We start from the raw sequence: 23,825 nt of genomic DNA, 5'->3' as shown, positions 1-23,825 counted from the left end.
CTGCTTCTCACAACACTTGTTCCAAGTATTTTAAATCAAATATTTCAGCAGGAAACAGAAACTTTGTGGCATCGCTGATTAATGGCAAGGGGCAAAACCCATCAGGAAATATTGACGCTCTGCTGCGAGTCCAGCCTTTGGGTCACCATTTGTTTTCAACCTGTCAATGAGTTGGTAAAGATTGATGAGAAAACAAAAATGGAGCGCGTCAGTGTTGGAGATGGGGGTCGGCATTCAGATTCTTCCACAGTCCACAGTTTCTAAAACATGGTTTGATTACTCTCTGCTTTGGCAGGATGTCCGAAGGCTGCCCAACAAACTTACTAACTTGCTTGCTTACCAGAGTAACCACTAGGCCACCTCTCCAGAGAGCTGCTCTGGGGGGGGGGAAAGCCCCATTTCACTCGTTCCTCCAGGAAGGGGGGGTGTGAGCCAATGCTAGGATTGCCATATCCCTCTTCGCCACCGGCAGGAGGTTTGGGGGCAGAGCCTGAGGAGGGTGGGGTTTTGGGAGGTGACTGTCTTCAATGCCATAGAATCCAGTTGCCAAAGTGGCCATTTTCTCCAGGTGATCTGATCTCTATTGGCTAGAGATCAGCTGTAATAGCAGCAGATCTCCAGCTAGTACCTGGAGGTTGGCAACCCTAGTGCATGCAGATGCATGCATCATAAGGGGATGTGTACAAAGGAAGTATTCAGGAGGGCATTTGTATAAAGGGAACAGAATTGTAGTAGGGTTGCCAACTCCACTTTGGGAAAGCCCTAGAGATTTGGGGGTGGAGCCTGGGGGAGGGCAGAATGTGAAGAGGGGGAGTTCTGAGCCTTGCTCAGGTCTTGCAAATTGAGGGCAGCGGCTTCCTTTATAGAGTCAATCCTTCTCTTGTAGGGTCTTCCTCTTTTCCTGCTGCCCTCAACTTTTCCTAGCATGACTGTCTTTTCCAGTGACTCTTGTCTTCTCAGAATGTGACCAAAGTACGACAGCCTCAGTTGAGTCCTTTTAGCTTCTAGGGTCAGTTCAGGCTTGATTTGATCTATAACCCACTGATAAGGTTATGCACAAGAAGTTTTCTTACCATACATACCTATAACTTGTGTGTGAATTTAACTCCTCTTTTTTCTTGGAAGCATATCTGTGAGAGGGGAGACCTTAGGGTGAAAACACATGGGAGGTTTTGCCTTGGATTTTCCACTCTCTAGATGCACATTTCCCCCATCTAAATTCTCAAAACTCGGCATGGGGGCTTATTTTTGAGTTTTGAGTCTCATTCAGGTGGTATAAATTTATAACTCATCTTGGGATTCCACAGTGTATGTTTGCAGCCACCAGATGGCCCCCGTGGTGTTGAGAGTAGAAAGTAATGTTCCTTTGTGCCGCTCTCAAACGCGGGTTGGGGGAACATTAATAGAATAAAATTAACGCACCACCACCAGTGTTTTAAGAAGCCCCACTCGTTAAACTGAAGCAACCAGCAATGAAAGCTTCCGTTCATAGGCGTCTGTTCTTATGAATCATATTGAAGCCCCATCTTGTTGCTGAATTATTTCAGGAGGTGTGAAGGACAATTAAATTTAAAGGGGTTTACTCAGATATAGAGCTTAGGGTTACCAACCTCCAGGTGGTGGCTGGAGATCTCCCGCTATTATAATTGATCTCCAGATGACAGAGATCAGTTCCCCTGGAGAAAATGGCTGCTTTGGAGAGTGGTGGACTCTACGGCATCATGCCCCACTGAAGTCCCTCCCCCCTTCAAAACCCACCCTACCTAGGCTCCACCCCCCAAATCTCCAGGTATTTCCCAATCTGGAGCTGGCAACCCTAATAGAGCTGCACAGGACACATAGAAGAAGGCAGGTGCACAGGAAATTTATTGGCCATCCTTCTGGTTCTCATGTTGTTTTTTATGTGTTTTTAATTGAATTATTGTATAATTTTAAATGTTTTTAATTGTTCAAATGTTTTAGTGTTTTTATGTGTGCCACCTTGGAGACTCTGACTGCATGGAAAGGCGGCATGAAAATATTTTAAACAAAGAAATAAAAATTGTCCTGCAAGGAAAACTCTAGGGATAAAGGATCTGTTCTAGTCTGATCCGTGCTGTGCTCAGAGCTTTTAGAAAAAGTAGGAGACCACTAATAATGGGACACCTCTCCCCGTCACGCATTAGGCCACTCTGTCCACTCTGACCCCCATAAACAAAGGGGAAAACAAATGAACACATGAAGCTGCCTTCTACTGAATCAGACCATCAAAGTCCATCAAAGTCAGTATTGTCTACTCAGACCAGCAGCAGCTCTCCAGGGTCTCAGGCAGAGGTCTTTCCTATCACCTACTTGCCTGGTTCCTTCAACTGGAGATGTCACTGGGGATTGAACCTGGGATCTTCTGCATGCCAAGCGGAGGATCTACCACTGAGCCACGGTCCCTCCTCAACACATGAAGCTGCCTTCTACTGAATCAGATCCCTGGTCCATCAAAGTCAATATTGTCTGCTCAGACCGGCAGCGGCCCTCCAGGGTCTCAGGCAGAGGTCTTTCCCATCACCTACTTGCCTAGTCCCTTCATCTGGAGATGCCGGGGATGGAACCTGGGACCTTCTGCATGCCAAACAGATGCCACGGCTCCTCCCCCATGAGCAGAAACTGAACCCAAAGCTCACACCTGACAGTTACGCAAGGTGGGGAGGAGAGGCCCTGGAGCATCACGGCTGAGTTATGAAGTCCAGAGGCCGAGAGCCACGGCTGCCAAATGGATTGTGCCTCTACAGTGTGATCAGCCGCGGTCCCCTTTAGTTCCCTGACAAGCAGCATATGGGAACATTAAAATAAATAGTGGTCCTTTTTATCGCCATGACAACAAGATGGTCAGGATGAATTATCCTTCTGGGGATTCACAGTTCAAGGCTTTGCCTCCAATTGCCTATTAGTCCCAGGCAGAAATACAGCGGGGCGACATCTCTGGGGAGGAAAACAGGTCGTCCTTCTTTGCCCCGTGATTCTCCTACCCATTTAAAGCTCACTTAGTTCGACCCCTGGGGAGAATCTCTTTCAGATTAAAACACCCCATGTCATTTTTTAAAAGTTAATTCTCAGGTAGGGCTGTTGATTCGGTTCGGCCTGAACCGAAAAACAGCCGAATTTCCCCAGATTCGGCGGTTTCTAGTTCGGATGGAACCGAACTCAAAAAAGGCTGGAAACCGGGGAGCCGGATTCGGCTAGTTCAGGGTGTTCGGTGAATAAATTCAGCAAATTCGGGGTTCGGCGCAGCAGCAAAACCGTCAGTTAGTAAGCAGCATTCTCCCGCGGCCAATCGGTGGCCAAGCCGGGTCTTCTGGCCAATCAGTCGCGATTGAGCACATGAGCCCAGCTGCTGCGTGGCCCGGGGAGAGAAAGAGAGAGTATCTGTTTGTGTGTGAGAGAAATCCCCGTGGGGGTGTGTGCGTGTGCACATTCGCTCCTTTCCGTGGCTGCAGGGGGCGCGTTTTTGGGGGTGCAGCCCCCAAACTTTCAGCGTAGCTTCAGATGAGGCTTCTTGCAAGAACCCCCAAGTTTTGTAAAGATGGGATCAGGGGGTCCAGAGATATTTTCCCTATTGGGATGAATGGGATCAGCCGATCCTATGCATCTAGAGAGCGGCAAATCCAAGGCAAAACCTCCCTTGCTTAAATGGAATTGTATTGGATTACCCAGCCCCTCCTGATGGAACAGAAGACATCCACAGTAAGACCCCTTTTGGGGCTTTAATCTATGTGGGGGGCAGCAGAGTCTGTGGGGGGGCAGTTTCTGTGGGGGGGGGAAGCCAAAGGAGGCTTTCACCCATTCTGCCGAGGGGTGTGTGACCGCTCACCTGTGTGGGAGTATGTGTACTGCTTTTTAAATTAAGTTTAAAGTTGAGTCTGTGCGTCGGCTAGGGAGTCTCTCTCCGCTTGGCACCCTTGGTGTCGAGCTTCCTCCTTGGTGTTTTTCCCTGTTTTTGCCCCTAGCCTGGGGTTGAGTGCAACGGGGCGGCTTGCGTGAGATCCCCTGCGTCTTGGATTTTTTCCCCATTTGGGGGGTGCACCGCGGCGCTGTATTGGTTGGAGAGGTGGGGGTGGTGCTGGTGAGACTTGCTTGAGTTTGGTGGGGTCATTTGCATAAGGGGGGAGTGTCCCTCCACCATGAGAAGAAGGAGCAGGGCAGAAAATACAAACTCTGGGGTTGTTGTTGTTGTTTTTGCACGGTCTGTTTTGCTGCTCAGTGCTCACTCAAAAATGTTTTTGCAAAATCTGACTTTCACAATACATTTTCACGGTCCAAGTCACCTGCTCCTTTTTTCCTTTTTGCTGTAGCTAGCCTAGTGCGCCTCTGTTCCTTTCCATGGTCGCTCGCGTGTTGCTTTGCATTGCAATGGTTAGCACAGGAGGTTTTGCCTTGGATTTGCCGCTCTCTAGATGCATAGGATCGGCTGATCCCATTCATCCCAATAGGGAAAAGGGGGGACCCATATCTCTGGACCCCCTGATCCCATCTTTACAAAACTTGGGGATTCTTGCAAGAAGCCTCATCTGAAGCTACGCTGAAAGTTTGCGGGCTGCATCCCCCAAAATGCGCCCCCCCCCAGAGCCACGGAAAAGAGCCAATGTGCTTTAAGTGGCTTTATTCCTGTCACTGTGGGCAATTTTTTTGGGGGGAACCTCTTCCGGGCCCCATATCTCGGGACCCCCTGACCCAATCTTTACAAAACTTGGGAGTTCTTGCAAGAAGCGTCCCCTCAAGCTACCCTGAAAGTTTGAGACCTCTACCCCCAAAAATGCCCCCCCGGAGCCGCAGAAAAGCGCGAATGCATTTTTAATGACTTTATTTGGCCGAATTTTCCCTCGAACTAGGTGCTGAATTCCCCCCCCTCCGAATTGTGTTATTGGGTGGGGTAAATCATTTTAAGGAGTCTCAAAGTAGCTTACAATCATCTTCCTTTTCTCTCCCCACAACAAACATCTTGTGAGGTAGGTGGGTCTGAGAGAGTTTGGGGAGAACTGTGACCAGTCCAAGGTCACCCAGCAGGCTTCATGTGGAGGAGTGGGGAAACCAACCCGGTTCATCAGAGTAGAGTCCGCCGTTCATGTGGGAGAGAGGGAAAACCAACCTGGTTCACCAGATTAAGAGTCCGCTGCTCATTTGGAGGAGTGGGGAATCAAACTCGGTTCTCCAGATTATAGTCCGCCACTCTTAACCACTACACCATGCTGACTCGGTGGGGAATGAAAACTGTATGAATGAAGACATAAACAATAGCAAGGCAGAGTCTGAAAGCACCCCAGGTCTCTTAACCCGATAAGAAAAGGAATCCATCTTGGTCAATCCCCTCCAGAACACCAACCTTTCCTGCCAGCTTCATCTCCATTTTGTCCAGACTCCATCTTGTCTTCATCCATTGAGCACTTCTTCCAGACCCTGGTTTTTAGAAGGCTTCCAATGCAAGCAGGAGAGTAGGAGGAAGGGGCACCGCTTCACTTCCATGCTGGTGACCTGCAGGAGGGCTGAGGTCACACGAACTGCTCTGAATCAGGCCAGGACAACCCTGGGCCTAGCGGACGAGAAGCAGCTTTTAGTTAAGTATTGTTGTATCTCTTTTATCCCAAGCCAAGTTATCTGCCCTGGGGTTTCAGTGTTAATAAGTAAACCATCAAGTTAAAAGAAGCAGGGGGGTTGTTGTTGTTCTCCTGTGCAATAAGTATCATTGCCATATTGGTGACACCCAACTCCAAAGATCCAGATTTGAGGATTGCGTACATGTTTGAGGAACCCTGCATAATAGGTCCCCAGGAAATGATTCTGCATATCAGACAGAAATTCTGTGTGTCCTCCAAGATGGAAAAAACTGAAACCAACAGAGTGCTGCCTTTGCTAAATGCTCCAAATTATCCCATAAGATGGTATGGTTGACTTAATCAAAAGAATAACCTCCTATTGATTGGTAGATGGCAATCATCCACCAGTGTAATGAAAGCCGTTTCTGTCCCATCATCAGGCCTGAGGCCAGACTGAAACAGATCAGGGAAAGATGCCCTGAAGCTTCTTCACCACTACATGCTTGATGGGATTGCCAGGTGGGAGGTTTCAGGGGGCAATTCCCCACCAATTCATCCAGCTGCTCCAGAGCAAGGATCACGTGCATGTGCAGCCGCATGTAACACAATTATGTCACTTTCGGGTTTATCCCTGGAAGTGCTGCATCGCCATGGCCGCTTGGAACACATAAAGCTGCCTTATGCTGAATCAGACCCTCGGTCCACCAAAGTCAGTATTGTCTACTCAGACCAGCAGCGGCTCTCCAGGGTCTCAGGCAGGGTTCTTTCCCATCAACTATCTGCCTAGCCCCTTTAACTGGAGATGCCGGGAATTGAACCTGGGACCTTCTGCATGCCAAACAGATGCTCTACCACTGAGCCATAGCCCCTCCCCAAAACAGTCTTCTTTTGTAGGTCACATGAACACATGAAGCTGCCTTCTACTGAATCAGACCCTTGAGGGTCCATCAAAGTCAGAATTGTCTACTCAGACCAGCAGCGGCTCTCCAGGGTCTCAAGCAGAGATCTTTCACATCACCTACTTGCCTGGTCCCTTTAACTGAAGATGCCACTGGGGATTGAACCTGGGACCTTCTGCATGCCAAGCAGATGCTCTACCACTGAGCCACGGCCCCTCCCCAAACCCTAGGTGGAGCCAGGGAGGGTGGGGTTTGGGGAAGGGAAGGACCACAGCAGGGCATAATGCCATTGAGCCCACCTTCCAAAGCAGCTATTTTCTCCAGGGGAACTGATCTCTGTCTCCTGGCACCATGGCTTCCTTGCAAGTATTTCTCACAGGGCATTTACACATTGTTAATGTGTGTGGGGGGGGGAGAAGGGGAACAAGTCAATTCACACTATCCACAGACAAAAGTCAGATACAAAAATGGAACAAACGAAGCATGGGTTCCACTTCCAAAACTAAACCAGGCAATTAATTTGCAATTCCAGACTCTGATGAGAAATTGCAATGAGCCAAATTTGGGATGCATTCCTTTATTGGCAAAGCGTGAAGGGCTGGGGGGAGGCTGCCACGCTTGATCAGAGCCCTTCTTTGCTTTCTTCTTAAATTAGTGTTCTGTAGACTTCCAGCCCTGAAGAGACCCTAATTAAGCTCATTTGCTCTTTCTTGCAACTCTGTAGCATCCTCTGCCCATTCCTACGGCTTTATTTCTGAGGGCATCCCTCCACTGGCAGTAACCCTGTGGGCTTTCATTACTGCATTTGATGCTGGTGTGCTTGGCTTGAAACTGAGGCCACTGAACGCCAGATCAACACCACATTCGATTACTCTTGGTTAGCTGTCTCTGCAGAACCAGCCCATCAGCCAGCTGCAGCAAGCCTCTGCCACACACACACACACACACACACACACACATACAGAGAGAGAGAGAGAGAGAGAGACCTTCACAGGCGCAGAAAAGAGCAACCAAAACAATCAGGGGACTAGAGCAACTGCTCCATGAGGAGCAGTTAAAACACTTAGGGCTGTTTACCTTGGAAAGAAGGCGGTTAAGGGGAGACATGAAAGAGGTCTATACAATCGTGCATGGTCTGGAGAGAGTAGACAGGGAGAAGCTTTTCTCCCTCTCTCATAATACCAGAATGCAGGATCATCTGCTGAAGCTGGAGGGTGACAGATTCAAAACTGATAAAAGGAAGTATTTCTTCACACAACACATAAATAGTGGAACTCCCTGCCCCAGGATGTAGCGATGGCTGCCAACGTGGAAGGCTTGAAGAGGGGAGTGGACATGTTCATGGAGGAGAGGGCTATCCTTGGCTCCTAGTCAATCAGTCTTTATTAAAAACAGTCATAGACCAGCACAGCTCTTCACAATTTACCATTAAAACCCTCAGTGTTATGCTCTACACATGGCTACTAGTCAAAATGAATACTAGTCATGATGCATCCCTATTCTCTCCAGGATCAGAAGAGCAGTCCTATTATCTTAGGTGCCGTAGAACACAGGCAGGACGGTGCTGCTGCTGTCGTCTTGCTTGTGGGCTTCCTAGAGGCACCTGGTTGGCCACTGTGTGAAGAGACTGCTGGACTTTATGGACCTTGGTCTGATCCAGCAGGGCTTTCCTTATGTTCTTAAGAAGAAGTTGGTTTTATACCCCACTTTTCTCTACTGTAACGAGTCTCAAAGTGGCTTACAACTGCCTTCCCCTCCCCACAACAGACACCCTGTGAGGCAGGTGGGGCTGAGAGAGCTCGAAGAGAGCTGTGACTAGCCCAAGGTCACCCAGCTGGCTTCATGTGTAGGAGTGGGGAAACCAACCCAGTTCACCAGATGAGAGTCCACCACTCCTAACCATTACGCCACGCTGGCTCTGAATTCTATTTGCTTCTTTGTCGAGCAAACTGACATACCTTGAACAAAAAGAAAAAGAGACATTTTGGGCTGACTGTGTAGTTTGAGCTCTGTGCATCTTGGGTTAGCAGCTGGCCTTAGGGAAAGATTGTGATGTCCTACAGCCAAAATGGAGACCAGTTGGTGGAAGTAAAGCCAGTGAAGCACAATACAAGCACACCTCTAAGTACCAGGTCATGGAACAGGCTCAACAAAAAACAGGTCCGGTGGAATTAAGGTACGGCCCTAATTCAAAATGGTGGACAAAAGGGGCCGACAAAAATCCATCCATTTGGATTAGTATTTGGGACAACCATGGACAGGGATTGGAAAGGCGGACTGATACTCCATGTGTGACACTTCTTTCATAAGCCCATCTGATGTGAATATTCATTAGGTTTGACAAGTATTCTAACACCCATCATTTGAGAATATGATGAAAAGTAACACCTTGTTATTTTAATCCGCTTAGTTCTTCACTGGCGCTTTTTTGGCTTTGATGTTTCAAGTCTTGGTTCCTCTGATAACGATGGCTGGACATCTAGCAACAAGCCAAAAAATAAAGTTTCAAATCATTCTTGACTTAATTTCAAAACAATCAGGCCCACTTTGACAGAAGTGATGAAGAATTCGCTTTAAATTCAATTTGCAGTCCTTTGAAATACACTCGTTCAAATTCAGGTTCTAGCATTAATTCGATTTCTAGTGGGGGGGGGCAGCAAGACAGGAAAGAACTGCCTGGCTGCCACATGATGGCCAATTTTCTGGGATGGAGCTGGGAGGTACTTCATGTAGGATGCACCATTAAAATCTGTGTGCCATGCAAGGGCTTGTCCAGCCTCTGCTTGAAGACTGCGGGTGAGGGGGAGCTCACCACCTCCAGAGGAAGCCAATTCCACTGTCGAAGAACTCTTACTGTAAAAATATTTTTTCTAATATCCATCCGGTACCTTTCCACCCACAATTTAAACCCATTATTGCATATCCCATCTTCTGCTGCCAACAGGAGCAGCTCCCTGCCCTCCTCTAAGTGACAGCCCTTCAGATACTTGAAGAGAGCCATCCTGTCCCCCCTCAACCTCCTCTTCCCCAGACGGAACATTCCCATCTCCCTCAGCCTTTCCTCGTAGGGCTCGGTCTCCAGGCCCCTGATCATCCTCGTCACTCTCCTCTGCACCCGCTCCATTCTGTCCATATTCCTTGCGGGTCCCCCATTTATAGGGTCTTAAATTTGTGCCCCAAAGAATATGCGACAGGAACTTTCTATCCCCCACTGAGTAATCATAACCTCAATCATCTACTTGAATTTTGGCCTCACTTCATTAAAAAAAAAAAAAAAACCAGCCCCAATTTTTCTTTTTGCAGTACTCACATTATATATGCCTACCCGCTTAGGTGACCACTTCATGCATATAATGAAGCAGGCCCTGCTAGTCCATGTCCAATAATGCTGCAATAAATATTTAAGATTCTTTGTTATTTCCACACCAGCCCCATGAGTGTTTGTTTAATTGTTGTTGTTGTTGTTATCATCATCATTATTGATTTCTATCCCCCTCTTTCCTGGCACAAGCTGGGTTCAGGGCGACTGAAATGGTTTTTCCTTGGGTTGCCAACCTCCAGGTGGTGAGCAAAACAAAAACAAAGGCACCTCCGTGCCTATACCAAATAGGTTTGGAAATTAGCACGGGAAAGTGGTACACAAATGCACATAAACAGGTTGCAAAAAATACGTCTGTAATGAGTAATGAAGATGGAAAGAATGAAAACTTAGCAACTAAGTGACTGGTTATATACAAATATATAGGTAAGCATGAAACAGTCTATTGGTTTCCCCACACCTTGTTCCTTCTCCTCCTCCTCTTCTTCCACCCGGGTAGGAACGTAGAACGTAGCACTGAGTCCTGTGGCAGTGAGTTCCAGAAGTTAATTAAGCATTATGTGAAGAAGGGATGTCTTTGGTTGGTCCTAATTCATTTGCCCATTGACTTTATTGGGTGTCCCGGGGTGATGGCCTCTAATCTGGAGGACTGGTGTGATTCTCTACTCCTCCACATGAGCGATGGACTCTAATCTGGTGAATCGGGTTGGTTTCCCCACGCCTACACATGAAGCCAGCTGGGTGACCTTGGGCTAGTCACAGCTCTCTTAGAGCTCTCTCAGCTCCGCCTACCTCACAAGGTGTCTGTTGTGGGGAGGGAGAGGGAAGGTGATTATAAGCCGGTTTGAGTATCTTTAAAGGTAGAGAAAATCGGGGTATAAAAACCAACTCCTCTTCTTCTTCCCCCTAAGCTCTAGTCATTTTGGAGAAAATGTCCATGTTCTCCATGCCCTGCACAATTTTTTAAACCTTGATTGTTTCCCACCCACCCATTTAAGAAGAAGAGTTGGTTTTTATATGCTGACTTTCTCTACCACTTATAGAAGACTCAAACCAGCTTACAATCACCTTCCCCTCCTCACAACAGACACCCTGTGAGGTAGGTGGAGCTGAGAGAGTGTGATTAGCCCAAGGTCACCCAGCTGGTTTCATGTGGAGGAGTGGGGAATCGAACCCAGTTCTCCAAATCAGAGTACACTGCTCTTAACCACTATGCCACGCCGGCTCTCACACACAGCCGTGTGCAGAGGGGCCCCCTAATCTGGCAGTTTCTTCACAGATTTTCAATAGCTGCAAGCCTGAAGGGCTTACACGCTTGTAAGAGGAGGCCTTCCCAATGCCATGTCATGCGACACCAGGAGGATACCTTCAAAAAATGAAAACAAAGTAAGAGATGAATCTCCCAACAGGGGACACTTCAGACGTTTCACAGTGCTGCCTAGAAAGAAACCCTCTGTGTGCAGGGGGGCCAAGTGGAGGCACGGCAGTTTTCTATTGCGTTTCCCCTTTTTAAAATTCTATTTCTATTGCATTCAGCACTCCCAAGGTTAGCGACGTGCCTTTGCTTCCGATAACTGAGCACACTGCCACCGATAAGGCAAATTGCTTGCCTACACGTTTTTGCCCAGGGATGCCAAAGACTTTGTGGGAACCCAGCCAAAGAGATAAATAACTTGCAGAATTCAGTGCCCCAAATACACATTTCAATTCCTCCGAGTTGACATTTGTATCATAACAGAATCTGAAGGTTTACTGCAGCAGCATGTGAGTTCTCCTCCTTTTTGGCTGGAGTCCTCTGAATTCTGCTGACTGAACAGGAAAGCAGCCATAGATGCTGCTGTGTTTTACAGAAATCTACAGCCTCGTGCACCATTGTGCACTAGAAGCATTCGCCAGCAGCTCACAATCTCATGTACCAGGCATGACTCTGGCACTTGGAATTGGCTGGACTGAGGCCACCAGCCCAACATCCCATGAACTCATGGAGGAAAATTCTGCACCCCCAAAGGCTGCTAAAAGAGAACCACAGAAACTCAACGGTGGGTATCCTCTTTAGTAAGATTTCTCACTGTTTTAGCTACCCTTCCAAGCCGGCTAATTTATATTCTTCTAGTCTAGCAGGGTAATTCAGATTCCTGATAGATAAGTGGTACACTCTGCATATTAATTCGTGAGCTCCAGAAAGATTATCTGCCTTTGCAGAAACATCCACGTGCCAATATCCAACATATCTTGGATAAGGGGGTGGGGTGTCACTGTGGGGACGATCAGTATCCCAACGGACAACAGGACACCAAGGTCAGCAGGCAGAACACACATGCACACACGAAGACTCACAAAGCTGCCCTGTACTGAGTCACACTATCGGTCTGTCAAGGTCAGTCTCTTGTCTACTCAGTCTGGCAGCCGCTCTCCAGGGTCTCAGGTCAACGGCACCTACTGCCTGGTCTTTTTAACTGGAAGTGCTGCTGGGGATTGAACCCGGGGACCTTCTGCATGCCAAGCAGATGCTCTACCACTGAGCCACAGCCCATCCCCTAAGAAAGCCACAAGCAAAGTGGACACGGGTCCTAAAAGGGAGTGGGACATGGTTCCGGTTCCAGAAGGGATGGTCAGTGACCAGAGAATCAAGTTGCGGCGTCAAAGGCAGCCCAAAACTCAGGCCAGAGTAAATTAGCAGAATATGCAGTAACGGCAAAATTGACAAACTATGTGAACAAAAGGCCAAGCAACGAATTTTATGATAATTGGAAAGCGTATTACTTACACTGCTCTTAAAAAGAGGCATGGGGTGGGGGAGGAGTGGGAACAGCGAGAAGCAAAATGTCCTGATATGAAAGTCATGAATTATTGATAAGACTTATTGTGTTTATTGTTCTGTTATCTCAAATAAGATGGAATTAACTCACGTTGAAACACTGCAAAGCAATAATAGATTTTTGAACTCGTAGTAGAAATATAATTCAATAATTAATAAGCAATACTGTATTTATTTAAACTACCTGAGAAACCATCTATGTACAGGGATAAATATAAATATGGTGGCGATTTGATTCATTTAATTACTTATCATAAATTGCCTACTCTTGTAATTATTATTGAATTTTTTAACTTTTTCCAAGTAATATGTTTCCTATTAGAAGAAGAAGAAGAAGCGTTGGTTTTTATATGCCATCTTTCTCTACCATTTAAGGGAGACTCAAACCGGCTTTAGATTTAGATGAAGGTGGAGTGAAAATTGGAGGGAGGAACATTAATAATTTGAGATATGCTGATGACACTACATTATTGGCAGAAAATCGTGAAGATTTGAAACGACTACTGCTGAAAGTTAAAAGAGAAAGTGCCAAAGCAGGACTACAGCTGAACATCAAGAAAACAAAAGCAATGACTACAGGAGAATTACACAACTTTAAGGTTGACAATGAGGAAATTGAAATTGTTCAAGACTTTCTATTCCTTGGCTCCACCATCAACCAAAAGGGAGACTGCAGCCAAGAAATCAAAAGGAGATTTTAGACTGGGAAGGGCAGCCATGAAGGAGCTAGAAAAGATTTTGAAGTGTAAGGATGTGTCACTGGCCACCAAGATCAAATTAATTCATGCCATCGTATTCCCTATTACTATGTATGGGTGTGAAAGCAGTGGACAGTGAAGAAAGCTGATAGGAAGAAAATAGATTCCTTTGAAATGTGGTGTTGGAGGAGAGGGTTACGGATTCCGTGGACTGCCAAAAAAACAAATCAGTGGGCTATAGATCAAATCAAGCCTGAACTGACCCTAGAAGCTAAAATGACTAAACTGAGGCTATTTGGGTCATGTCATGAGACGACAAGAGTCACTGGAAAAGACAGTCATGCTAGGAAAAGTTGAGGGCAGCAGGAAAAGAGGAAGACCCAACAAAGAATGGATGGACTCAATAAAGGAAGATACATCCCTCAATTTGCAAGATCTGCACAAGGCTGTCAAAGATAGGACATTTTTTAGGACTTTCATTCATAGGGTCGCCATGAGTTGGAAGCGACTTGATGGCACTTCACACACACAAAATGGCTTACAATCCGGTTCACCAGATTAGCCTCCGCCGCTCATGCGGAGGAGTGGGCAATCAAACCCGGTTCTCCAGATCAGAGTCCACCGCTCCAGACCACAGCTCTTAACCACCACACCGTGCTGGTTCTCATTATTATATTATATGTTTATTATGTTATCTCTAAAGGACACCAGGGCATGAATCCTTCTATATCATTTGTAGTATACTCAGTTCTTTTTGTAATTTGTTTTATGTTTGGTTTTTATTAATACCATTAATACAAAATAAATTTTAAAAATCTCAGGCCAGATGTGGGCCTTGAATCTTCTATCCTGAAGCTCCTAAAACAGAAGAACCGGCTCCTGTCTGAGGTAGGGCTGTCAATTCAGTTCGTCCCAAACCGAAAAACAGCTGAATTTCCCCCGATTCGGCGGTTTTCAGTTCGGATGGAAACGAATTCAAAAAAAGGCGGGAAAACGACGAGCCGAATTAGGCGAGTTCGGGGCGATCGCTGAATAAATTCGGCAAATTCGGGGGCTCCGAATTAGCAGCATAACCGTCAGTTAGTAAGCATTCTTAGTCAGTTAGTAAGAATTCTCCCGAGGCCAATCGGTGGCCAAGCTGGGTCTTCTTCTGGCCAATCAGTAGCGGTTGAGTGTGTGAGCCCGGCTGCTGTGCGGCCCGGGGAGAGAAAGAGAAAGTGTCTGTTTGTGTGTGAGAGAGAGATCCCCGTGTGTGTGTGTGGGGGGGTGCATGTGCACATTCACACCTTTCCATGGCTCCGGGGGGGGGGCTTTTTGAAGGTAGAGGTCCCAAAATTTCAGTGTACCTTCAGGGGACCCTTCTTGCAAGAACCCCCAAGTTTTGTGAAGATTGGGTCAGGGGGTCCCAAGATATGGGGCCTGGAAGGGGTCCCCCCAAAATTGCCCATTGGAATAAAGCGAATAAGAACACATTTGCTCTTTTCCATGGCTCTGGGGGGGCATTTTTGGAGGTAGAGGTCCCAAAATTTCAGTGTACCTTCAGGGGACCCTTCTTGCAAGAACCCCCAAGTTTGGTGACGATTGGGGCAGGGGGTCCCGAGTTATGCACCCCCCATCCACCCACTGCGATCCTGGGCATCTAGAGAGCGGCAAATCCAAGGCAAAACCTCCTGTGCATAAATGGAATCATATTGGATTACTCCTGAGTCCTCCTGACTCCCAGTCCCTGCTCCTGATGGAACAGAAGAGTCAGAAGACATCCACAGTAAGACCCATTTTGGGGCTTTTCTCTATAATTTTTTCCCTGTGTCTGTGTGTGTGTGTGTGTGGGGGAAAGCAGAGTCTGTGTGTGGGGGGGGAGCAGTTTCTGTGGGTGGGGGGGAGTTTGGACTTGCAAACTCTGAGTCCAAACCGTCTATTTTTCTATTCATTCCAATGGGCTGATCATGGGGGGACCCCTTCCGGGCCTCATATCTTGGGACCCCCTGACCCAATCGTCACAAAACTTGGGGGTTCTTGCAAGAAGGGTCCCCTGAAACTACACTGAAATTTTGGGACCTCTACCTCCAAAAATGCCCCCCGGAGTCGCGGAAAGGCACGAATGAGTTTTTAATGGCTTTATTCGGCCAAATTTTTCCCTGAACGCCGAACTTAGTGCCGAATTGCACAGATCCGAATTGGGGGAGTTTGGACTTCGGCATTTCCCAAATCAAAACGGGCCAAATTTTGCCGAAACCGAATTTGACCGAATTTTTTTTTCAACAGCCCTAGTCTGAGGTCTTACAGGATCAAGCAAAGCAGCGCCTCTTTCCTTAGTCGTCCGGCCAGGGTGATGGTAGGCTTGTAATGCCATCTTGGTGGTACCTCGAGGGTGGCACGGTTTAGTCAGCAGATATGGTGCCTCAGCAGTGAAGGAAGAAAGGTGAGCGGCAGAGCATCTGCTTGGTATACCGCAGGTCTCGGGTTCAATCGCTGGACTCTCCAGTTAAAAGGATCAGGTCGGAGGTGATGTGGAAGTACTTAAGGCCCCGCAAAGCCACTCCCAGTTAGAGTAGACCATGCTGATCTTGAAAAACCAGGGGTCTGACTTGAGAAAGGGCAACCTACCTGACAGGCGTCATCGTTTGAAATTCCTGTAACCTGTGAAAGGCACAGAGGCTGCAACAAGGAAGTATTTCTTCACACAACAGATAGTTAAATGGTGGACCTCCTTGCCCCAGGAAGTGGTGATGGCTGCCAAGTTGGAAGGCTTTAAGAGGGGTATGGATATGTTCATGGAGGAGAGGGCTATCCAGGGCTACTAGTCATGATGCATCCCTATTCTCTCCAGGATCAGAGGAGCATGCCTATTATATTGAGTGCTGAGCAACACAGGCAGCATAATGCTGCTGCAGTCGTCTTGTTTGCGGGCTTCCTAGAGGCACCTGGTTGGCCACGGTGGGAACAGACACTGTGTGGACTTGATGGGCCTTGACCTGACCCAGCAGGGCCTTTCTTAGGTTCTTATGCAACAACTGAAGGGACAGGTATTCGCTAAGTCTCAAGAAACAGCATGCTTCAGGACTGTATGCCAGGTATTTAATTCATTTTGTACCCCGCCTTTTCCCCCAATGGGGACCCAAAGCGGCTCCTCCATTTTATCCTCACAACAACAACCCTGTGAGGTAGGTTAGGCTGAGAAAGCGTGATTGGCCCAAGGTCACCCAGTGAGCTTCCATGGTATGAGTGGGGATTTGAACCTGGGTCTTCCAGCACTCTTAACCACCACACCACACTGGCTCTAATGACCAGTTTGCCGGCTCCCGCTTGGATCTGGAATATACCACGTACCCTGTCTATTGTACACTGAGAGCTGCTGTAGCATAGTTTTCAGACTAGGTTCTGGGAGACCCAAGTATGAATTCACACAGTCCATCAAGCTCACCAGTTGACCTTGGGTCAGTCTTTCTCTCAGCCTCCCCTACCTCACATGGTTGTTGTGAGGATAAAACAACTCTTCAACAAAAGAACTGCACAGGGAAAATCTGTTGTGAAACGACTGAGCCAAAGTTCATCCAAACACCTGATTGCATTTCCCAAGGCTGAACAAAGACCAGGTGTTGGAAGGAATGTCCATCAATTCAACATGATTCCCTCGCCTCCCACTGAGGCTCAAAGTGCCCCCCCCAGCTTTTCTCCTGGGTGACAGGGGACCCCCCGAATAGCATGGGAGGGGGAGTCAGAGGTCTGCAGCAGAAGTGGGAACTCGTAAAAAAAAAAAAAAAAACACTCCCAGTTCCATCAGTAGAAATTTCCGTGTGGAACCCAACCTCGGGTATTTGTCAGCAACTACAAGTATCAGTCCTCTTAGCAAAACTAGGCCGGCTGTGTCAGCACCGGGCCAATGGGCTCCGCCTGTCAGGCCTTTTGCCTTTTAGCTGGAGCAAAGGCTTTGGGGAGAAAAGTGGGGGATACCTTTATAATGAATAAGTCTCTCATCTTGGCACTCTCTCTCCTTCTGTCTGTATAGGCGAGCCAAGTTGCAGAGGCGCCTCCTGCCTTGGGCCCAGGGGGTGCAGTCCTCGGAAAGTGCAGGCCAGGAGAAGGAGGGGCCAGTGGGCTTGCCAACCCCCCCCCCCCCACACACACACACAGTTGGGAGTCCTCACTGGAGCAGAGGGCAGCTTTGGCGGGGGGGGCTCTCCTCTGGCCCGGCTCTCCAACAGCTGAGGGCCCTCCCCTGCCCCCAAAGAGGGAGGGCACCTTGGCCATCTTCTGGGCATGTAGGAGGGGTCACTGGGGGTGTGGGGGGAGGTAGTTGTGAATATCCTGCATTGTGCAGGGGGTCAGATTAAATGACCCTGGTGGTCCCTTCCAACTCTATGATTCCATGTGTCAGGATCAGGCGTCTGTCCCTAGCATCGCATAAGCAAACTCATCCAGACAGGTAGATCTGAAGCAGTAAGACTTTATTAGGAGCCAAAAGACAGATTAAAGAAAGGAATACCCTCAGGTAGGTAAGGCTGGTAATGTCAGAACACAGGCAAGTTACATGCTTAAGACACTACGGGCTGAAAAGATAAACATCGCTAAGCAACCCCGAGAGAAGCGGTTCCCAGGAAGACAGACTAAACATTACCGCAGCTGCAGTAAACAGGACGAGTGAAACTGGACACAGACGTTCACAGGTATGAGAACCAAGGACTTGACGTGTAGCCAGAACCTGGCCTAATTCATGTCAAGAGCCTTTGTTCCAGCTCAAAGGCAAAGGCCTGACACCATGATTCTACGACTCCGTGGTTCAGGCTTCCTGGGGAGGTGGTGGGCTCTCCTTCCCTGGAGGTTTTTCAGCAGAGGCTAGATGGCCATCGGACAGCAGTGCTGATTCTGTGACCTGAAGCAGATGATGAGAGGGAGGGCACCTTGGGCATCTTCTGGGCCTGGAGGGGAGGTGGTTGTGACTGTCCTGCCTTGTGCAGGGGGTTGGGCTAGATGACCCCGGCGGTCCCTTCCAACTCTCCGATTCTAGGATTGGATGAACAGGGTGCGGGGACGGGGCCCCGGCCCTCCATCCAGCCAGCCAGCCAGCCGCCCTCCCGCCCGCCGCGCGCCTCTCTCTCCGCCCGTGGGGGGGGGGGCGTGGGGGCGTGGGCGGCGCGGGCAGCCCGGATGTAGCGCTGCTCTCGCAGCAGCCCCAGAGCCGCAGCCGCCGCCCAGCCGGTGGCGCCGGGCGCTCGGAGACGCACCGGCCGGCTGGCCGGCGGGGCCGGGGAGCGCGGGGTAAGGCGCGGCGCGGCACGAGAGCGCATATGCATGCATGCATGCAGCCCCCGGCCGGCCGGCCGCTGGTCCCAGGGAGCCTCCCCCCCCCCCGCCCGGCGCGGCGCACAAAGAGCGGGGCTGGGCGAGGCGAGGAGGGCCGGGCCGGCCGGCGTGGGGGGCTCGTGTGGGTGGTGGTGGTGGTGGCGCGGGGAGGAGCGCCAGGGGCCGGCCGGCCGGCGGGTCTGGCGCGGCCGCGATGCGGGGCGGCGAGCGGCCGGCAGGTGGGCTGGAGCGGCGCGGGGCCGCGGCTGCCCAGGGACGGAGGGACGGTGGGCGCGGGGCTGGGCTGGGCTGGGCGGGGAGCTGCTGGACTCGGCGCCGCGAGCCTTGGCTCTCGTCCTGGCGGCCTTGGTCCCCCCGGGTCCGGGCAAGGGGGCGGCCGGTGCGGATGGCGCCTCCCGCGGGCTCCGGCCCTGGTCCGGCCAGCCCGGCAGCCCGGGGGCCTCGCGGCAGCCCCCGAGCCCGGTGGGCGCGCGAAGAGAAGCGGCCGGCCTGCTCGCCTGCTCCTGCAGAGAGAGAGACGCGGGAGCCGGAGCGCAGCAGCCCAGACCCCCGGGCTCCGGCCCAGGTCCGGCGAGCCCGGCAGCAGCAGCAGCGCCCCCGGGGGAGGGGGGACTTGCGGGAGAGGCGCCCAGAAGAGCCCGCTGAGCCCGCTGCTTCTCCCCCACGGATTTCTGCCGCGGGTTTTGATGGCGGGGGGGGGGAGAGAATCATTTGGGGTGCTTTCCTCTGTCCTCCTCTTACTCTCCAGTGAATAAATGGACATGAATCGACACGGGGGGGGGGGGTTTGATAGCGCTGGAAGAATAATATCCGAGGAGGAGAATTTACCCAGGAGGGGGCAATCGCCCTCCCGAGTCACACCACAGCTCACCTTGTGGGTGGCATGGGGGGGGGGGGAACCTGGTGGAATGACAAAAGGAAAGGGCTGGGAGGGGCCAAGGAATTACGCCCCCAGTTCTGTAATTGGGCCTGGAGAGAGAGAGAGAGAGAGAGAGCACCTTTCTTTCTGGGAGGGCAACCCCCATAATGTGGTGTGGGGGGGAGATCCCCACGTCTGCTAGCTGGCTGCACTATTTAACATAGACTGAGGAGTCTTGAAGTAGAGCACAGCTAAATTCTGAATTTGTACCGAAAGACCCTAAAAATGCCAAAGCATAGTTTAAAAAACAACAACCAGCAACATGTTAAATAAACCCCCATTCATGACCCAGATTAGTAGATTGCCACTAGAAAGGGAGGAACCTGATGCAATAGATTTACAGGTTCTCAGCGGCACTCTCAGTAATGTTCATGGTTTCCCCCTCCCCCTTTTGTTTTCACAACCACCCTGCGAGGTCGGTTAGGCCAAGAGAGAAATTGCCTCAAGGTGAGCTTCACTGCTGAGCAGGATTCGATTCCAGGGCTCCCCAACTCTAATCCAGTACTCTAGGAGTTGCTTTTTGGGTAAACCTTGGACTTTCTGGACATTTGCCGGACATCCCATTTGCAATTTTTGAGTCTGAAAGTGACCCAGGTGAGGTCCTCTTAGGCCTGCCCACAGGTATTTAAACCCTGGAGTATGTCAAAGACCCCTGGCTAGGGCTGACCCGTGATCTAATAAGGGAAAAGTTCAGTCTAGACCTGGGTGGGTCTCTTTTTAGGATCCAGTGTGTGAATCTGCCTGACCTCTGCCCCACATCTGCAGGTGGAATCTGTTTTCTTTTCTGCAATCCAGAAGTGTTGCTCCTATAAGTCGAGGTCCATCCGTCAGGCAGGTGGGGCTAGGAGAAGAATCTGTGTCACCCTGGAATTCTTCTTATAACGTTTTCATTGCACCCTTTCTGTGTGGAGCTCAGAGGGAGGGACTGTGGAGCAGTTTGTAGAGCATCTGCTTAGAATGCAGAAGGTCCCAGGTTCAATCCCCGGCATCTCCGGTTAAAGGCAAGTAGGTGATGTGAAAGACCCCTGCCTGAGACCCTGGAGAGCCGCTGCTGGTCTGAGTAGACAATACTGACTTTGACGGACCAAGGGCCTGATTCAGTATAAAGCAGCTTCATGTGTTCAGGTGTTCAGAGCAGGATACATGGGGGTTGGATCCTACCACTGTCTTCTGCAACATCTTCCTTCAGTGGACAATGATTTTGTTCTGATGAAGGAAAGTCTTTCTTTGTGGGAGGAAGCCTTGATGAAAGAGAGTCACAGGATTCAACCCGTGGCCCTCCTTTCCTCTTATTTTTATCCCCATAACAACAACCCTGTGAGGTAGGCTTGGCTGAGAGAGAGATTGATTGGCCCAAGGCCATCCAGCAAACTCGGTGGCCAAACTGGGGTAGGACTTCTAGTGTGACCCTCTAACTGCTTTGACCCCTGGTGACATTATTCCGCTCTCTACTGTAACGTGATAGAGGATCAATGTAAAGGCAGGGGCTGCTAGGATCAATTTATGCGGAAAGAAGGAGAGAAAAGACACGGTTGAGTACAACGCAAGAGAAGTCTAGTTGTCAGAGAGGTGACTGACGTGGGACCTGGGTCAACTGTTTGCAGGTTGCGGCTTGCAGAATCATGAATGCTTTTCCATAACACAAAATTTATTCTGTGTGTCAGGGGTAAGGGCAACCTTGGGAACCTCCTTCCCACAATTTCGTTTTCCCGGCACTTAAAAAAAAATAGAGGAGAATTTGATTACGTGAGCCAAGCCCACTGTCTGAAAGGGGTACCGCCAGATCCAGCGTCACCCCCTTGGTGAGAAGCAGGTCATAGACGTTCCACCCAGAGCAGTATCTGATGAAGGGAGCCTTGGCCCTCAAAAGCTCATACCCCGAAAATCTTGTTGGTCTCTAAGACACTCCTGGGCTCGAATCTAGCGCACCCCAGCGCCGTGTGCTCAAAGATAATGCTGTAGGGTGATAAAATGGGAGTCTTTGGTGGGGCGTTGATTTCTCTCTCGCATTCAGGGCCTCCTCGCTTGGCTGTTGTGTTGAGGAGGTCACCTGTTAGGCCAGGAAAACTAATCCTTTTTCCAGTACTGAAAGCTGAGGTTTACATCCCATCAGCTGATACCCGTTGGCTCTATTGTTTCCCTTCTACTTTGCGAGCAGAGGAAGCAGACAGCTATGATTCCAAAGGATGCCACAGTGATTCATGTAGTCAGGAGGGTTGATAGAGCCTCTCACAAATCCAAGAGCATTTGTGGGGGGATCATTTGGAATACGATGTGCAGTTCTGGTCTCTGTATCTCAAAAAGGACACCGCAGGGTTGGAAAAAGTACAGAAGGGGGCAACCAGGATAGCAAGGGAATGAAGGAAAGGCTGGGACTTCTCAGTTTAGAAAAGGACAACTAAGGGGGCCCCTGATAAGGGTCACTGGGGTGTGGGGGGGAGGTAGTTGTGAATTTCCTGCATTGTGCAGGGGGTTGGACTAGATGACCCCGGTGATTCTGTGATTCTAACGTTGTCAGAGGGCCAAAGGGATGAGAATTTTACATGACCAACTCTGATTACCTAGATATCTTAAGTAATTTGGAACAATGTGGAGTAAGTAACTGTTGAAATGTGGGCCAGGTTCATATTCCAACTGTGGTACTGGGCAGACTATCCAGTCATAGAATCATAGAGTTGGAAGGGACCTCCAGGGTCATCTAGTCCAACCCCCTGCACAATCGCTAGGTTGCTTTTAATTTCATAACTCTTGTATCATAGTATGTTTCTCACAATTAACTGTTAAAAATTGCCTCAGAATTACTTTACAACTGGGCTCGGGTGTTTGTGAGAAACAACAGTAGCTGAACATTTGGCATGCCGCTTGTTGTGGGAACAATGCGTCTTTGGTACAGGGCCTGTTAAATTGGCTGACATGTTGAAGCGAATCTGCAGCTGAAAGCCAAGTAGGGATTCGTTTCCCTGCTTAGGCCATGCAGGGTAAGGCCAGGGGCGCCTTCGTGGGTTGCCCACAGGCCGCTGGTGCTGTATCGTGGCTCCCTGGAACCAGGTTTTTTGTGACCCTTGGTACCACCTGCCAGGGTTCGCTCCCTTGACAGTGGTGGCAAATAAATTATATAATTTATATGCCAACAATCCCCCCTCCCTTCACGCACAAACCAACACTGTTTTCTTTCTCAGATGCACTCTCCTTCTCTCACTCTGGCCCACAAACACACATGCACACTAATTCAAACGTTCACATTCTCTCCCTTACACACACACACAAAATCACACACACAAACAGACACTGTGACACGCATATGCCTCCTCTCTTACACAGTCACTCTTGCTCTCATGCGCTCTCATACACGCATTCTTCCACACACTTACTTTCTCCTGCTCTCGCTCTCTCTCTCTCACACACACACACACACAAAACTCACACACACACACAGTTTCCCCCCATCCTTAGTTTGCAACCTTGTGTTGAGTTCTGACCCTGTTTGTGCCATCGGTTCCGTGGAAAGGATTGCATCAACTGTGGTTACTTTAAGAGAGTTTCTGTGTAAAATCTTTGATTTGCAGAGCTCTTCTTGCATGTGAAAGTTCTGTCCTCTATTTCAATTTGCCACCAAGGCTGTTGCCTCTTCCCCTCTTGGTTGCAGTGCCCTGGCCAAAATAGCTGTACATTCTCTCCTTCTTTGCTCTGAAAGACGGATCCCCCCCCCCCGTTACTTCTTGACTCTGCCCCAAATGCTGGAATCCGCGTTTTAACTGCGCGTGGCTGGATGGCGCAGCGGACTGTCTGAATGATCAGAAGCAGCTTGCTGGCGAACTTTGAATTGCTGGAAGTTTTAGCCTGTGGAGGTTGAATGGTGTGCTAATAAAGGCCGAATAGCCTGGATTCTTGACAGAGGCAGGGTCTCCTTGGAGGAGGGCATTTCGAGGGTTCCTGCGTCCGTCGGCTTGTCCACCTGCTTCTGATGCGGAGCCAGGGGGCCCGTTACAGCTGGCTTAACTGCTGGGGAGAATTAGCTGAGGTTCCTGTGTGGGAGGACGGCGTTTGAGGAGGTGTGGGTCGCCTGCCGTGGGGTGGGTGGGGGTGGGCCTGTGGGAGTCAGTGTGCTCTCTGCCTGCTTCTTTTGCTGGGGTTGTAGCTGATTGCATCCGATTGCGGGAGGTTGTGGTTGCGGACAGGGGAGGGCCTGTTTGCCCCGGGGGTGACTGCTGGCCCCGCCCTCTGCCGGGTGAGCCTTGAACTATGGAAGGCTCCTCCTCTTGCCCTGTGGCTCTTAGCTTGGGGGTCAGGCCTGGGGGACCTTG

This window comes from Euleptes europaea, chromosome 10, assembly GCF_029931775.1.
Source record: "Euleptes europaea isolate rEulEur1 chromosome 10, rEulEur1.hap1, whole genome shotgun sequence".
In the NCBI taxonomy this organism is placed as follows: Eukaryota; Metazoa; Chordata; class Lepidosauria; order Squamata; family Sphaerodactylidae; genus Euleptes; species Euleptes europaea.
The sequence above is the reverse complement of the archived record's forward strand: the minus strand, read 5'-3'. Positions refer to the sequence as shown.